General features: G+C 39.8%; 1 protein-coding gene across 1 annotated transcript in view; it reads right to left on the bottom strand.

The window, feature by feature from the left end:
* KCNC2 (potassium voltage-gated channel subfamily C member 2) overlaps nt 1-17,854 on the bottom strand; it is a 609,024-nt gene that overhangs the window by 520,923 nt on the left and 70,247 nt on the right.

Raw genomic sequence — 17,854 nt, 5'->3', positions numbered from 1 at the left:
TTATTATTTTTTTATAAAAATGACATACAGAGGGGCTTGAATGTAAGCAGTATCTAAAAACTCAATAATAACTGTGCACATGGTAGAAATTGATCAGCAATTAAATGGTTAATATCCCTTTTAATGCAAAATGTTTAAACTGGAGAAAAAAAAAACCAGAATAATGGCACACGTGAAACACATTAAAATTCAATACAGTAAAGTGTGGTAAATTAAAATTCCCAAAGAAGTACTCAGTGATAGTGTAGTTTTGCTTATCTATGTAGTGCAGCCCACTAGACATCTTACCAGTAAGAAAACACAGTAGATCAGGGGGAAAACATTAAAGAACAAAAAAAAAACAGAATATAGAGCAAAGCAGTATTTATAGAATTTATAGAATTTTGAAAAGAGTAATATAATTTACAGCCAAAAAATAAATAAATAGTGGTGATATCATTAGAAGATTCTAGGATAAGAGTAACTAAACAATAGGTCATTAGACTGTGTATCTTAGAAGCCTTTCTACAGAGAGGATTCACTGATCATACAAGGACCAGACAATTGTGAATGATACATATCCCATCTAGTTCAACATAAGAAAATAAGATAGTTGTTTAATATTAAAGGATCTCCCCCTTTTAGAGATCAAAAACAGACATGAGCATTAACAAGAAATATGCAAAGGCTGCTATAAAATAGCATAAAAAATTATTTTTAATGCCAACTTCTGCAATGCATGGACACACCTGGTGCTGCTCTCAGCACTTACAAGGGTACTGATTGGTAAGTTTCCACTGTGAGGCCCCAGCATATTACTGACTTCTATTTTACTTCCAGGCTAATGTGCCAATTACTAGTTTGCTAACTTAAAGGGACATGAAACCCAACATGTTTCAGATAGAGAATACAATTTTTTATTTTTTTTTATTAAGGTTAAGTTCACAGTACAGCATAAATGTGATACGTCAAAAAAGAAAAAAGAGAGATACATAAATACAGAAAAAATGTTCACAATATACAAATCATAGAAAACCTGTTGTTATTTCTGTTGCATCCCAAAATAAAAGAAAAAACAAAACAAAGAGAAAAAAAAAAAATCGTCTCAACCTTGTTTTTCCTATTTTTCCCCCAGCTTCAGGGTATTCATATCGAAAAGAAATAAGACCTAGTGACTTAGGCCTAGATTTAGAGTTCGGCGGTAGCCGTCAAAACCAGCGTTAGAGGCTCCTAACGCTGGTTTTGGCCGCCCGCTGGTATTTGGAGTCAGTGATTAAAGGGTCTAACGCTCACTTTTCAGCCGCGACTTTTCCATACCGCAGATCCCCCTACGCCATTTGCGTAGCCTATCTTTTCAATGGGATCTTTCTAACGCTGGTATTTAGAGTCGTTTCTGCAGTGAGCGTTAGAGCTCTAACGACAAGATTCCAGCCGCCTGAAAATAGCAGGAGTTAAGAGCTTTCTGGCTAACGCCGGTTTATAAAGCTCTTAACTACTGTACCCTAAAGTACACTAACACCTATAAACTACCTATGTACCCCTAAACCGAGCTCCCCCCACATCGCCGCCACTCGATTAAAATTTTTAACCCCTAATCTGCCGACCGCCACCTACGTTATACTTATGTACCCCTAATCTGCTGCCCCTAACCCCGCCGACCCCTATATTATATTTCTTAACCCCTAACTTGCCCCCCACAACGTCGCCGCAAGCTACTTAAAATAATTAACCCCTAATCTTCCGACCGCAAATCGCCGCCACCTACGTTATCCCTATGTACCCCTAATCTGCTACCCCTAACACCGCCGACCCCTATATTATATTTATTAACCCCTAATCTGCCCCCCTCAACGTCGCCGACACCTGCCTACACTTATTAACCCCTAATCTGCCGAGCGGACCTGAGCGCTACTATAATAAAGTTATTAACCCCTAATCCGCCTCACTAACCCTATCATAAATAGTATTAACCCCTAATCTGCCCTCCCTAACATCGCCGACACCTAACTTCAATTATTAACCCCTAATCTGCCGACCGGAGCTCACCGCTATTCTAATAAATGTATTAACTCCTAAAGCTAAGTCTAACCCTAACACTAACACCCCCCTAAGTTAAATATAATTTTTATCTAACGAAATAAATTAACTCTTATTAAATAAATTATTCCTATTTAAAGCTAAATACTTACCTGTAAAATACATCCTAATATAGCTACAATATAAATTATAATTATATTATAGCTATTTTAGGATTAATATTTATTTTACAGGTAACTTTGTAATTATTTTAACCAGGTACAATAGCTATTAAATAGTTAAGAACTATTTAATAGTTACCTAGTTAAAATAATAACAAATTTACCTGTAAAATAAATCCTAACCTAAGATATAATTAAACCTAACACTACCCTATCAATAAAATAATTAAATAAACTACCTACAATTACCTACAATTAACCTAACACTACACTATCAATAAATTAATTAAACACAATTCCTACAAATAAATACAATTAAATAAACTAGCTAAAGTACAAAAAATAAAAAAGATCTAAGTTACAGAAAATAAAAAAATATTTACAAACATAATAAAAATATTACAACAATTTTAAACTAATTACACCTACTCTAAGCCCCCAATTAAAATAACAAAGCCCCCCAAAATAAAAAATTCCCTACCCTATTCTAAATTAAAAAAGTTACAAGCTCTTTTACCTTACCAGCCCTGAACAGGGCCCTTTGCGGGGCATGCCCCAAGGATTTCAGCTCTTTTGCCTGTAAAAAAAAACATACCATACCCCCCCCCAACATTACAACCCACCACCCACATACCCCTAATCTAACCCAAACCCCCTTAAATAAACCTAACACTAAGCCCCTGAAGATCTTCCTACCTTGTCTTCACCATCCAGGTTCACCGATCCGTCCTGAAGAGCTCCTCCGATGTCCTGATCCAAGCCCAAGCGGGGGCTGAAGAGGTCCATGATCCGGTCAAAGTCTTCATCCAAGCGGGGCAGAAGAGGATCTTCCATCCGATTGAAGTCATCATCCAGGCGGCATCTTCGATCTTCTTCCATCCGGAGCGAAGCGGCAGGATCCTGAAGACATCCAGCGCGGAACATCCATCCGGACCGACGACTGAACGACGAATGACTGTTCCTTTAAGGGACGTCATCCAAGATGGCGTCCCTCGAATTCCGATTGGCTGATAGGATTCTATCAGCCAATCGGAATTAAGGTAGGAATTTTCTGATTGGCTGATGGAATCAGCCAATCAGAATCAAGTTCAATCCGATTGGCTGATCCAATCAGCCAATCAGATTGAGCTCGCATTCTATTGGCTGTTCCGATCAGCCAATAGAATGCGAGCTCAATCTGATTGGCTGATTGGATCAGCCAATCGGATTGAACTTGATTCTGATTGGCTGATTCCATCAGCCAATCAGAAAATGCCTACCTTAATTCCGATTGGCTGATAGAATCCTATCAGCCAATCGGAATTCGAGGGACGCCATCTTGGATGACGTCCCTTAAAGGAACAGTCATTCGTCGTTCAGTCGTCGGTCCGGATGGATGTTCCGCGCTGGATGTCTTCAGGATCCTGCCGCTTCGCTCCGGATGGAAGAAGATCGAAGATGCCGCCTGGATGATGACTTCAATCGGATGGAAGATCCTCTTCTGCCCCGCTTGGATGAAGACTTTGACCGGATCATGGACCTCTTCAGCCCCCGCTTGGGCTTGGATCAGGACATCGGAGGAGCTCTTCAGGACGGATCGGTGAACCTGGATGGTGAAGACAAGGTAGGAAGATCTTCAGGGGCTTAGTGTTAGGTTTATTTAAGGGGGGTTTGGGTTAGATTAGGGGTATGTGGGTGGTGGGTTGTAATGTTGGGGGGGGTATGGTATGTTTTTTTTTACAGGCAAAAGAGCTGAAATCCTTGGGGCATGCCCCGCAAAGGGCCCTGTTCAGGGCTGGTAAGGTAAAAGAGCTTGTAACTTTTTTAATTTAGAATAGGGTAGGGAATTTTTTATTTTGGGGGGTTTTGTTATTTTATTAGGGGGCTTAGAGTAGGTGTAATTAGTTTAAAATTGTTGTAATATTTTTCTTATGTTTGTAAATATTTTATTATTTTTTGTAACTTAGTTCTTTTTTATTTTTTGTACTTTAGCTAGTTTATTTAATTTTATTTATTTGTAGGAATTGTATTTAATTAATTTATTGATAGTGTAGTGTTAGGTTAATTTAGGTAATTGTAGGTAGTTTATTTAATTAATTTATTGATAGGGTAGTGTTAGGTTTAATTATATCTTAAGTTAGGACTTATTTTACAGGTAAATTTGTTATTATTTTAACTAGGTAACTATTAAATAGTTCTTAACTATTTAATAGCTATTGTACCTGGTTAAAATAATTACAAAGTTACCTGTAAAATAAATATTAATCCTAAAATAGCTATAATATAATTATAATTTATATTGTAGCTATATTAGGATGTATTTTACAGGTAAGTATTTAGCTTTAAATAGGAATAATTTATTTAATAAGAGTTAATTTATTTCGTTAGATAAAAATTATATTTAACTTAGGGGGGTGTTAGTGTTAGGGTTAGACTTAGCTTTAGGGGTTAATACATTTATTAGAATAGCGGTGAGCTCCGGTCGGCAGATTAGGGGTTAATAATTGAAGTTAGGTGTCGGCGATGTTAGGGAGGGCAGATTAGGGGTTAATACTATTTATGATAGGGTTAGTGAGGCGGATTAGGGGTTAATAACTTTATTATAGTAGCGCTCAGGTCCGCTCGGCAGATTAGGGGTTAATAAGTGTAGGCAGGTGTCGGCGACGTTGAGGGGGGCAGATTAGGGGTTAATAAATATAATATAGGGGTCGGCGGTGTTAGGGACAGCAGATTAGGGGTACATAGGGATAACGTAGGTTGCGGCGGTTTACGGAGCGGCAGATTAGGGGTTTAAAAAAATATGCAGGGGTCAGCGATAGCGTGGGCGGCAGATTAGGGGTTAATAAGTGTAAGGTTAGGGGTGTTTAGACTCGGGGTACATGTTAGAGTGTTAGGTGCAGACGTAGGAAGTGTTTCCCCATAGGAAACAATGGGGCTGCGTTAGGAGCTGAACGCTGCTTTTTTGCAGGTGTTAGGTTTTTTTTCAGCTCAAACAGCCCCATTGTTTCCTATGGGAGAATCGTGCACGAGCACGTTTTTGATGCCGGCCGCGTCCGTAAGCAGCTCTGGTATCGAGAGTTGCATTTGCGGTAAAAATGCTCTACGCTCCTTTTTTGGAGCCTAACGCAGCATTTGTTTGAACTCTCGATACCAGAGTTAAATTTATGGTGCGGCCAGAAAAAAACCCGCGGAGCGTTAACAGCCCTTTTACCGCCGAACTCCAAATCTAGGCCATAGTGTTTATTCTTTTTCACAGGATATTAATGTAAATTAAACTTTTGAATACAACATATACCATGATTTACCTTATTTTGTCCTGTTATGTCTTATCTTTTGGAGACAAGTCATATTTGTCACTTGCTCCTTAGTTTCGCTCCCCCCTTCCCTCCCCCCCCGCCAAGAAAAAAGATAGAAAAAAAAAAAGGGAATACCTCCCAATGGAATCTACCATACCCCCAATAGTACCAGTTCCGAATTTCTAAATGGGAAGATCATATAATCTATTTCCACTGCCGAAAAAGTCTTGATAAACAGGGACCATTTTGCAAAAAACTTTCTAATGTCCCCTTCGTCGTTCATATTGGTGTCTGACTGTTCTAATATACATTGTTTTTTTAGACAGTTTTTTATCTCCGTGATCGTTGGTGTTGCAGTCGATTTCCATTTCTTAAAAATCAAATATCTGGCTGCAACCACTGTCGTATTGATTAATTTATATTGGGGATGTGATTTTTCTTTGTCTTTTCTCAGGAAAACACTATAGCTCAGGGTTATTTCAAATGGAGGGATCTTTACTATATTTTTTAACCAATATTCTACTTTTTTCCAGAATTGACCCACTTTAGGGCAGCTCCATATCATATGAACCAAATCCGCTGCGGGTTGTGAACATTTTGGGCATTTATTAAATTTATTGTTCCCACATTTCAAGCCTTTCTCTGGGGTGAAATACGCCTTGTATAGCAGTTTGACTTGTGATTCCCTCCAGGTTGAGGATAATGTGGTCTGAGCTATTCTTGTGAAAGAGCCCTGTACCAGCTGAACATTAGCATTACTCTCTGGAATTAGGTTATTCCAATCAGCCGAGAGTTTTTCAAGATTTGATATACCCTTAAGGGAAACTAACATATGGTAGCATGGTGAGATGGAAGACTGACCATTTTTCACCATTTCTAACCACCCCTCCAGTTTCCCCCACGTCCATCTTCCGTTTACCTCCCTCCTGAGTTCTGTTACAAAGTGTCTGGCCTGCAAGTAGGCGAAAAATTCTCTGTTGTGAATATCAAATTCCTGCCTGAGTGATTCATAAGTTTTAATCGCTTGATTCTCTCTATCTATGAACTGAATAGCCCTGTCCAGTCCTACCGTATGCCATCTTTGAAATGTGGCTGAGTCTAGGGCAGCCGGAAATTTCGGGTTACCCCGAAATGGAACAAACTTAGATGCATTACCATCTATTAATAGAAGCTTGCCCAATTTCCACCAACTTTGTATAGGGTTGTAAATTGTTTTAAATGATTTCAGTTCCTGCGGTATTGATTTGGATTTACAATGTATTAAGGCTACTGGTAGGAATGGGTAGCAGATATTATTCTCTAACTCGTTATTTGTTATATAGTCTTTGGAAAAGATCCAATCTGCCACAATGCGTGCTAGATAAGCTATATTATACAGACGTACATCCGGCAGTGCAAACCCCCCTTGGTTTCTTGGTAGTTGTAATTTAAAAAAAGCAATTCTTGGTTTTTTGCCCTGCCAGATGTATCTTCTCAATACCGCGTTCAACTGCCGAATGTCTTTCCCTTTGAGAATTATTGGAACATTTTGGAGGATATATAGCAATTTTGGCAGTAATACCATTTTAAACAATGCTATCCTACCAGTTATGGACAGAGGAAGACTTTGCCAATTTGTTAACCTCTGTTTGATATCCTGCAATATTGGGGGGATATTTAATTCATAGAGCTTGTCTATATTAGATGGAATTAGGACACCTAGATATTTAAAGGCCACTGACACTATCTTAAAGGGTATGTTTGATGGTGATTTTTTATTTTTTCTCAGCCATAGCATTTCTGATTTTGAAGTGTTGACTTTGTAGCCTGAGAAAGAACCAAATTGTTTAATAAGCAGTATTAACTTTGGCAAGTTGTCTTTGAGATTTGCTATGTAGAGAAGAATGTCGTCTGCATATAGTGCAATTTTAAGCTCGTTATTTCGTATTTTTATGCCTTCTAATTGATGTCTTACCATCATAGCTAGAGGCTCTATTGAGATGTCGAAAAGCAGGGGGGAGAGAGGACACCCCTGGCGGGTCCCCCTCTCCAGTATAATCTCTGGGGTAAGGGAACCGTTAACCAGCAGTCTTGTAGATGGTCTGTTGTATAGATTTTTAATCAGTTGACAGAATTTACCTTCAAACCCAAATTTAAGTAAAGACTCTGTTATATGATCATAGTGAACTGAGTCAAATGCTTTTTCCGCATCTATAGAAATGACTGCCTGGTCAGGGATGTCCTCCCCCCCCCCTCCCCGCCCACCTCTGTCCCAAAATAGTCTACCGTCACCAGAGCTTCTCTTATCTTTGCTGATGAGTTGCGTTTGTAAAGAAAACCTGCTTGATCTTTGTGTATAATTATAGGTAGGATAGATTGTAGTCTGTTTGCTAAGATGGATGTTAAGATCTTATAGTCTATGTTCAGTAGGGCTATGGGTCTGTATGACTCTTTCAAGGTAGGGTCTTTACCCTGTTTGGGTATTAATATTGTGTTTGATGCCGAGAAAGAGGGGGGAATTGGAAGCCCATCTATGTATATTGCATTATATAGATTACAAAGATTTGGAACTATCGATGGCAAAAGAATTTTATAAAATTCGTTTGGTAGTGAGTCTGGGCCGGGTGCCTTGTCCAATGCAAGTTTGTTAATGACTTTCTCTATTTCCAGCTCAATGATAGGAGCATTTAAGATCTCTAACTCTTCCCTCCCTAGAGATGGGGGTGTCAACTGTCTCCAAAATTGAGCAGATTGAGTCTTATCAGATTTTTTGGATGAATATAACTTCTGAAAATATGTGAATAAGAGATCTGCTATCTCCTCTGACCTAGTTATTGTTTTACCTTCCTGTTGGAGTGACTCGATCACGGTTGCTCCTTTTGATCCTTTTACTAAATTCGCCAGGAGCTTACCTGTTTTGTTTCCGAATCTGTAAAATTTGGCTTGGAGTTTTAATTCTTTTTGCGAAGCCTGGTAGGTTAAATACATATCTCTCTCATTTTTGGCTTTTATATATTTAAGCCAGTTAATCCTTGATTTATCTAAGAGATAGTGGTTATAGGAGTTGATTAATGAACTAGTCACTTCTTTCTCTCTGGTTTTGATTTTTTTCTGAAGATTAGCTGTGTAAGATATTATTTCACCCCTTAAAACAGCTTTTGCTGCCTCCCAAAATATCATAGGATGCCTACTATACTCAGCGTTGTGCTCCGCATAATCTTTAAATTTGAGATTGAGCCAATTTTTAAATTTTAAATCTTTTGATAGATACCTGGGGGAAAAAAAACGTGCTTGTTTGCATCTCTTATCAGGTTCCTGAAACTGAAGAACAATGGGGGCATGGTCCGAGAGGGAAATAGGTAAGATCTCTGTCATTACTTTCTGCTCTAAGAGCTTAGTGTCCACTAAAAATAGGTCAATTCTGGAAAATGATTTATGGGCCCTGGATAAGCATGTAAAGTTTCTTGTCTCTGGATTCTGCAGTCTCCAAATGTCTTTTATTGCCAAATTCTGTGTGATTTTTTTAAAAATCTTAGTTTCCAGGTTATCTCTTTTATTTTTAAGTTGATTAGCAACTGATCTTAATCTGTCTATCGGATATTGTGGGGCCATGTTGAAGTCGCCCCCGCATATCAAAAAGCCTTCCTGGAATAACATAATTATATTTAATAAGGAGTCCCAGAAAGATGCGTCTATCACATTAGGTGCGTATAGGTTACATAATGTGTATATGGTTTTCGCCACCTTGATTTTTAACAATATGAATCTCCCCTCTGGGTCTGCCTTTGTACTAAGAATCTCTAAGCCATTGGCCATTATCTTTTTCCCCAAGAGTATGGCTACGCCTCTTTTTCTGTTTAAACTTGGAGTGGCCAGTACCTCCTTTACCCAGGATTTCTTTAGTTTCCTAGTTTCCTCTATTTTTAAATGCGTTTCCTGGAGGAATACTATGTCAGACTTTATTTTCCTCAACTGGTTTAAGATTGCTGTCCTTTTTATGGGGGATGTGAGACCTCCAATGTTCCACGAAACAAATGTAATACTTTCTAATTTTGTCATATTCTTAGTTTAGTATAGGGGGATAAGAAGAAGAGAGAAAAAAAAAAAAAAAAAATTAATTAGATTGGCGGAGGGGGGGGGGGGGGTTTGGGGGGAAGCCTGAGGCTGTAGGGGGGGGGAATGGGCACCAAGGGGAAAAAACCAAAATTTTGAGCCATTTCTTAACAATTATCAACTGTCTCACTTTTAATTTGAATATATTAATTATTCAGATATTTTTAATTTAGCTAAGAGTTCGCTTGCCTCTTTGGCCGTCTCAGCATAGTAAATTTCATCCTTGTCCCATACTTTGAGCCTTGCTGGATAGATCAGGGTAGCCCGTATACCCAGATTAATAAGTTTAGTGCATGTTGGGGATAACATCATTCTCTTGGTTGCCGTTTCAACCGAGAAGTCTTGGAACATAAAAATACTAGAGTTCCCTATTGAAATGGGCTGATTTTTACGGTAATATTGAAAAAGGGTAATTTTATCCTGGAAGTTCAGTAGTTTGACTATAATTGGTCTTGGCCTAGCTTTCTCTGTGTTGTCTGGGGCAGGTCTCCCTAGTCTGTGAGCTCTTTCAATAATAATTTTGGGATATGCAATTGGAATTTTGAGGAGTTGAACTAGTGTTTCAGAATTAAAGTTTTTTAAATTATCATACTGCTTCTCTTCTGGTACTCCTACAATTCTAAAATTATTCCGTCTAGAACGGTTTTCTAAGTCCTCAATTTTAAACTGAAGTTTTTCGATTGTTGCTTCATTAATTTTAGATTTTGTGGTATATGTGACCGTTAAATCTTCAAGATCTGAGACTCGTTGCTCAAGTTCTTGTACTCTGTTGGAGAACTGCCTAAGCTCTTGTGAAAGTGATCTAATATCTTGCTTGATCTCTGACCTCAAAGTGTCAAACTTAGGGGCAAGTGCTTCTAAGATACTATCCACCAAGGCTTGGGTATTGGAAGGTTCGCTGGGGTATGGAAGATTGCTGGGAGCTAGATTAGTATCCACTGAGGTATTTATTGAGCTTTTTATTTTCTTATCTCTGTTTCTGTTCGCCATGATTGGAGAGGGGGTTTTGCCGTGCGTGTTTAGGAATTTATCCATGTGTGGTGTACCCACCTGTGATTTAGGACTGTGCTCTTAATTTTAGGTTTACCAAAGTGCTGATAGTGAAGTGAGGGGGAGGCGCGAGAGAGAAAAAAAAATAAATAAACACCTGCAGGGGAGTGATAGAGCAAAAAAGGATGTGAGGGATTATGTGTGATAGTGATAGTGCTGGGCAATTGGGAGGGATATATACTGTGAGAAAGATTCACGTGTTATTGATAGTGAGAAAAATCCAATAAGTGATTAATTGTGGAGCCACAACAGAAGTGGCTCTGAGTTTAACCCCTTCTCTTCTCCGGCTCTCTGTGTTCACATTTGTTCTAAAAGCTTCTTCCACTAATGATATCTCTAGCCCCTACTTTACTTCTAAAGTCTGTTGCTTCCTTCGGCCAAGTTAACCCTTTGAGAAGATATTTAAATAATACATGCAATTTACAGTATTTTCCCCTTTTCCTTCTCCTTCTTCTTCCCCTCCAAGGCTACTTTGCTGTTGCTCCCTTTTCCGTGTAGCTTACTGAATTGTATTAATAGCTTAATTAATCTATTATAAACCTGGGCAGCTAATTTTGCTGCAGTTTCTGATCTACTCTCTATAACCTTGTCGCAGTGCCATTATTACACCATTATTATTGTATATACCACAATTAAACCACAGTCACCACAATGTATACCACAGTTATCGTATTTGAAAAGCAGTTAACCAATTTGATTCACATTTTTCCCAATAATTATTCATGCATAATATATAGCCAATATATCAGTATAACCCTTGCAGAGTATAACTTCTTTTAAGTCTAGGGCGTTTTAGACATGTTAATATTGACAATTAAGATTAAATAAAAGGGGAGTTTAGCCTTAGATTGATATCCTTATTTCCTTCCTATTGCACGGAAGGCCATATAGGGGCACAAGCAATACTTATAGCAAAAAGATGCGTGTAGTTTTATACTTTGCCAGATATCCATCCAGGAAAGCCTGGGATAGATTAATATCGAAGTATACTTAGTTATGGGGCTTACAGGTTACCTTTCAGGATCTTTTAATATTTTTATAAGGAAGGTAAATACTATAAGCTTCCAATTTAACTAGTCTTCTCTGCTGAGTAGACCCCTAAAAATTTGTCTTTCTTTAACCTTTAGCAGGGATAAGTCAGAGATTTGGCTGTCAGTCAGTTACATAATAGACATAATAAACATGCAATGCTTCCTTGAAATACAGCCTCTAATAAAGACAAAGTGCTTTGCAACGATATATCAATGCTGTGTACGTCTTAAATCAGCCTATCCTCAATATAGAATGATTACCCTGATGAACAGTAGGGATATTATTAAAGAATCTCTTAACAGCAATGGACAAAAAAAAAAAAAAAAAAATAGGCCTAACAAGCCTAGAATTAAGTAAAAATAAATGAACTGATGGATCTAGTTTAAAATGTCCATTAGTAAGTACAGTAAACTTAATTTTGCAGAGAAAAAAGAAAAGAAAAAGCAGAAGAAAAACAGCCTCTTCAGTGTTTTTTAGAGTGACCCAGAGTCTTGTTTTTGTAGAGTCAAATTTTTAAATGAAATGTTCCTCAATCTGGAGTGTTTCACAAGAGATTTGCTACAGAGCCATAGAAGGAGAGCTTGTGCAGTGTCCTCAGTAATTAAGGGGCAAGGAGGAGGCAAAAGTTTGCAAGCATATGAGCTTAAGCAGTTTAAAGAGTATCTCTCACTTATCTTCACACTCAGGCCCTTATTAATCACAATCTTAGCTGAATTCAGATAGAATAAAATATTTCCTAGGGCTGTTCTTTCATCCCCTTGCTGCAACCGAAAACAGTTCCCACAGGTAGTTTATCTCCAGCGTGGCTGGCAAACTCACCCCCTCCAAGGAATCCTACCATCAGTTAGCCTCTGTGATAGCCCGCAGATCGTTGTCGGGCGGTTTCGGCCCCGAAGCCACGCCAAGGACCCCCTTGTCGGCTCCCCAACCGAGAACCGCGCTCAGCTCCCCCCACGCAGCACCGGTGGGGGGGGAGTGGGCGGCGCCGCGCCAGGCGGCCAAGCAGCACAGGAACAAGCTGCACACCGGGTCCACACTCCAGACCAAGCCCAACTCCCTCCCGCGCAGCACCGGTGGGGGAGGGAGAAGGACAAGCCCCAGCCGACAGGGCCGGAGAGACACCAGGTGCGACAAGGAGATGGTTGTTGTAGGCTTTCACGCTAGGCTGTCAGGGGATGGCAGCACGGGGAGGGGGGAGGGCCAGGGACCACAGAATGCGTCTTATCTCCAAGGGAAGGAGGCAGCCAACGAAGCAAGGCAGTTTGATTGCTTATAGCAAAAGGCAGGTCAGCGTAGTAAAGCTATGTGTGGTAAGAGGCACCTTTAGCTTTGTTTAAGGTCAGTAGGTTGTAAAGCTGTTGTCTAAAAGGCCAAAAAACTGGTAATTAGGGTAAAGCAGTGGGATGGTATGCCACTGTCAGAGGTTCCGGAGCGGTTCTTGAGACTATCCCAGGGAAGCCCCAGAGCAGGGGCTGGCGCGAAAAGAGCACCGCCAAGGTCCAGGAGACTGGAGAAACGAGCTGAGCTGCAGCTGTGCAGCTCCTCCTCCACCGGAACTCTCTAGGGCATGTCTAGAGAATACAATTTTAAACAACTTTCTAATTTACTTCTATTATCTAATTTGTTTCATTCTCTTCATTTGTTGAAGTAGCAGCAATGCACTAATGGTTTCTAACTGAACTCATTGGTGAGCCAATCACAATCAATATATATATGCAGCTACCAATCAACAGCTGGAACCTAGGTTCTCTGCTGCTCCTGAGCTTTCCTAGATAAAGCTTTCAGCAGAGGAAACAAGAGAAGGAAGCAAATTAAATAATAGAAGTAAATCGGAAAGTTGTTTAAAATTGTATTCTCTATCTGAATCATGAAAGAAAAATTTTGGGTTTCTTGTCCCTTTAATTGATGTTATATATGCTGATGGCAGTTTGTTACTTGCATGTGCATACCTCCCTACATTTGTGGCAAAGTATTAGGGACTCAGGAGCTCGAGGGGTAATGGGCATGTCTGGGCAGTTTGTGGGTGTATCTCAGTAGTCTATGGGGAAATCCTGCAAATAGCGACATTTATCTGTCTCAGAGGGACAGGAGGACAGAACTTAGAGGTCAATTTATTAATGTGCGAGCGTATCATGTCCACTGCACATCGATAAAATGTCAACAGCATACCCTGTCGGCATTTATCATTGCACCAGCAGTTCTTGTGAACTGCTGGTGCAATACCGCCCCCTGCAGATTTGCGGCCAATCGGCCGCTAGCAAGGGGTGTGAATCAACCCGATCATATTTGATCAGGATGATTTCTATCCGCCGCCTCAGAGCAGGCGGACAGGTTATGGAGCAGCGGGGCATCAAAATTGAACCCTTAGAATTAAGGACTGTCCCTGTCAAATAGGAACAGAAGGGAGGTTAGGGGGTGGGAGATGAAGACTGACTCTCTTTATGCTAAAGACAATAAAAAGTGGGTAAACTCAGAGCTCTACCTTTATTACTGACATTTAAGGGTGTAAAAGTCCAGCTTTTTGTTTCTCACTGGATGCAAAATTGAGTAAATCACTCTTCTACAAGCATGTGACTGCAAAAAACTCTTGAAAATGATGACACTATTTGTAAAGCCATTGGTAGCTTTTCTTTGATTCTGGGGCATGTGCTTATGGGAGAACAATCTTAGAATACAACAAATCTTTAGCACCATACGATAAAAAAACAATAATTATCTGAATGCTGAAATAAAGACGTTTGATACAGGGATGTGCAGTGACTCCACCCTTGTGCACCTTAAAACTATTTGGAAACATTTAACCCATCTTTGCTGAGCCCAGTATATGATATGAACTGTCTAATGAGAGAACAATGAGAATAATGAATACAGCAGTAAAGGTGTGTACCATTAACTACAAACAATTAAAGCTCTAGTTTTACTGGCATAAAAGTGTTAAATCATTGCTCTGTGTGTTTTAGTGTAAACCAGAAGGAATACATTACAAATCTATGTTGATTAGTGGAAGCTAAATTGAGTTGGTAAAATCACAGCTGTATGTGTGGGTAAAATTACTACGTATTACAGATAGCCAAAGGGTGAAAAAAATATTTCCCGTGCTACAGGTATCCAAGGGGAGGGGATAAATAACTTTATGATTAAGATGAAGATCTATGGTGAGATTGTAGGAGAATTGTATGTCAGTATTGTGGCTGATTCTAATAGGGGGATTTTGGAGGTGGACCTTAAATGTGTCCCTACTTTTTTTTTTTTTTTTTCAAAAAAGCTTTATTGAAGTGAAATAGTAATACAAGATCTTGCTGGAAGTATTCACATAATACTCCTTGACAAGTATATCAAAACAGCAATACAATAACAAACACAAAGAATGTTATACACTTCTAAATGTTTTTAATCTCTCTCGATTGACCAACGTCAGGAGCGAGACATCACAATATATGTAGTTTTTCAGTAATTTTTTGTAGGTATTACAGACAGTTACAATACATTTCGATCCAAAAGAGCTACCTTTAGGAAGAAAGAAAAGAAGAAAAAAAGAAGAGAGATTGGTAGAAACTAAGAGGGGGAGGAGAGAGGAAGATAGGGGGAAGAGAAAGGAAAGTTGTTCAAAGGAAAAGAGAGGGAGAGGATTTAAAAAAAAAAAAATAGATAAATAAATAATTTGAGCTGTGTTTTATCTAAATTGTACCGAGCCAGATCGCTCTTATCAACTCATAAACATCCAGCCTATGTGTTTTTAGATAGTGATATCTCTCAAGGATAAGAACATCCTCTACCTGAGATCGCCATTCCGCCACTGTTGGCGGATCCTGTGTTTTCCATCTTTTAGGGATTAATTTCTTAGCACTCGTAATTAGTATTAACAATAATGCTAGATGTGCTTGGCTCTGCATTCTTGGTATTGTCAAGAATAGTAGGATTTCCGGTGAGTTAGGGATAGTAATATTTAAAATTTCATTGATCCTACCAAGTACTCCCGACCAAAAGGACCTCAATACAGGACAATGCCACCAAATATGTAACAGTGATCCTCGTTCCCCGCAGCCCCTCCAGCACATGGAACTCAATGTGGGGAATATCCTGTGCAGTCTAATGGGAGTCATGTACCATCTGCTGAGAAATTTTACATGGGTTTCTTGTATATTCGAAGACACCGACAATCTTTTTGTGAGTCTAAAGGCTGTCAACCAGGCTTCAAAGTCTACTTCGGAACCTAGGTCCGTCGTCCAGCTAATCACATATGATGGGAGTGTATTGGCCTCACGGAGAATTAACATTCTGTATAGCAAAGAGATCAAGTGTCTCACAACCCCCTCACTGACACATATCTTCTCGAATGAGGTAAGCTCCCTACCCAGCTCCTGTTTATGTTTATGTCTGGATATGTAGTTTATTAATTGGTTGTGATGTAGCCATGAGTTAAATAGTAAGGGTTGACTACCAATCAACTCGTTCTGTGGAAGTATCTTGCCTTTATCTACTACCCCATATACTGAGCCCTCTTTCATTTTATAAGGTACAATCTTTCGGTAGCCTAATAGGTGATATGGTAGTTCAGGATTTTCAAATACTGGTGTCAGAGGAGAATGTCTAGAGGAAATATGAGTAGAGGTTGCTACAGATGAATCCCAAATATTGAATGCTTCCTCTAATAGATGGTATTTATGTTAGGCCTTAGGACGAGATCTGGGAGGTAGCCACGCCAGTGACCCCACATTATTCACCTGAAGTATCTGTCTGTCTAAGAGGATCCAGGCTTTGTGCTCGTTATTTTGTGACCACTCCACAATTCTTTGTAGCCCTACCGCCTGTCTGTATAAAGAAATATCTGGCAATCCCAACCCCCCCCCCTTTCTCTTGGGAGGTGCATAGTCCGTCTTGACACTCTAGGTTTAGTGTTGGACCAAATAAATTGGTCAAGTAAGTTTTGTAATTGAGCTACATATCCCTTCGGGAGTGCGATAGGCAATGTCTGGAAAATATACAGTATGCGGGGCAAGATGTTCATTTTAATAGCACCTATTCTTCCCAGCCAGGAGGTATACTCCTTCCTCCAGGAGGATAGGTCCGCTGCAATGACATTTTTGAGAGGTATGTAGTTATATTTGTAGAGGTCAATGGGGTCGGGTGTTAATAGGATACCGAGATACTTCAATGTGTTTTTTGCGATAGTAATGCCATAGAGTCTCTGTATGGTGTGGATTATGTCCGGATCGGCATTGACATTCAGAAGTTCGGATGTATTTAAGTTGAGAAGGAAGTTCGAGGCTTCGCCATATGCTTTGAGTTCTGTTAATAATTCAGGGATCGAATCTAATGGGTTGGTTATCGTATAGAGGACGTCGTCCGCATATAGCGCTTGCTTATACTCCGTGCCATCTACCCTGACACCTGATATTTTATTATTAGATCTTATTTTGTGTGCTAATACCTCGATTGATAGAGCAAATAGCAATGGGGACAGGGGGCAGCCCTGCCTAGTTCCATTACTAATTTCTAGGGGATCCGAAAGAGTTCCATTAATTCTAATTTTGGCATTGGGGTGCGAGTATAATGCGAAGACGGTGTCTATGAAAGCCTTTCCAAAAGACATTTTCTCTAGCACACGGCGCAGAAAAAGCCAGCCCACCCTATCGAAGGCCTTCTCCGCGTCGGTGGAGAAGAGCACTAATGGGGTGTTAGAGACCCGGGCATGGGTGATCAATTGTGTAACTTTGATGGTGTTGTCCCTAGCCTCGCGGCCTGGGACAAAGCCCACCTGGTCTTTGTGAATCAGATTTGGTAGGAACTTGTTGAGACGAGTAGCAAGGATTTTTGCCAAAATCTTCATATCAGAATTAATTAGGGAAATGGGTCTGTAGTGCTCTGGAGAGTCTCCCGTCTTCCCTGGTTTGGGGAGAACCATTATGTGGGCCTCTAGGAGTACTCGAGACAAATTAGGATTATCTCTGATCTCGTTGAATAGGGCCAAGATCGGGCCTACCAATACTTCCCCACATTTTTTATAATATGCAGACGAAAACCCATCAGGTCCCGGACTTTTACCTTTTGGGCAATCTTTAATAGCCGTGTAAAATTCCTCTGTTGTAATTGGGGTATCTAACAGTTCTGCTTCCTCCCTCGTTAATGAAGGAAGGGCTATATCCCTCAGATAAGAGTCCACAGCTAGTTCTTGTTGTCTTATAGAAGCCTCCTGGGGGGAATTAGGTGTGGGTGCCTGAATATTAT

The sequence above is a fragment of the Bombina bombina genome, chromosome 6 (assembly GCF_027579735.1).
Source record: "Bombina bombina isolate aBomBom1 chromosome 6, aBomBom1.pri, whole genome shotgun sequence".
Lineage (NCBI taxonomy): Eukaryota > Metazoa > Chordata > Amphibia > Anura > Bombinatoridae > Bombina > Bombina bombina.
Note: the sequence above shows the minus strand (reverse complement) of the source record. Positions and strands in the feature narration are given on the sequence as shown.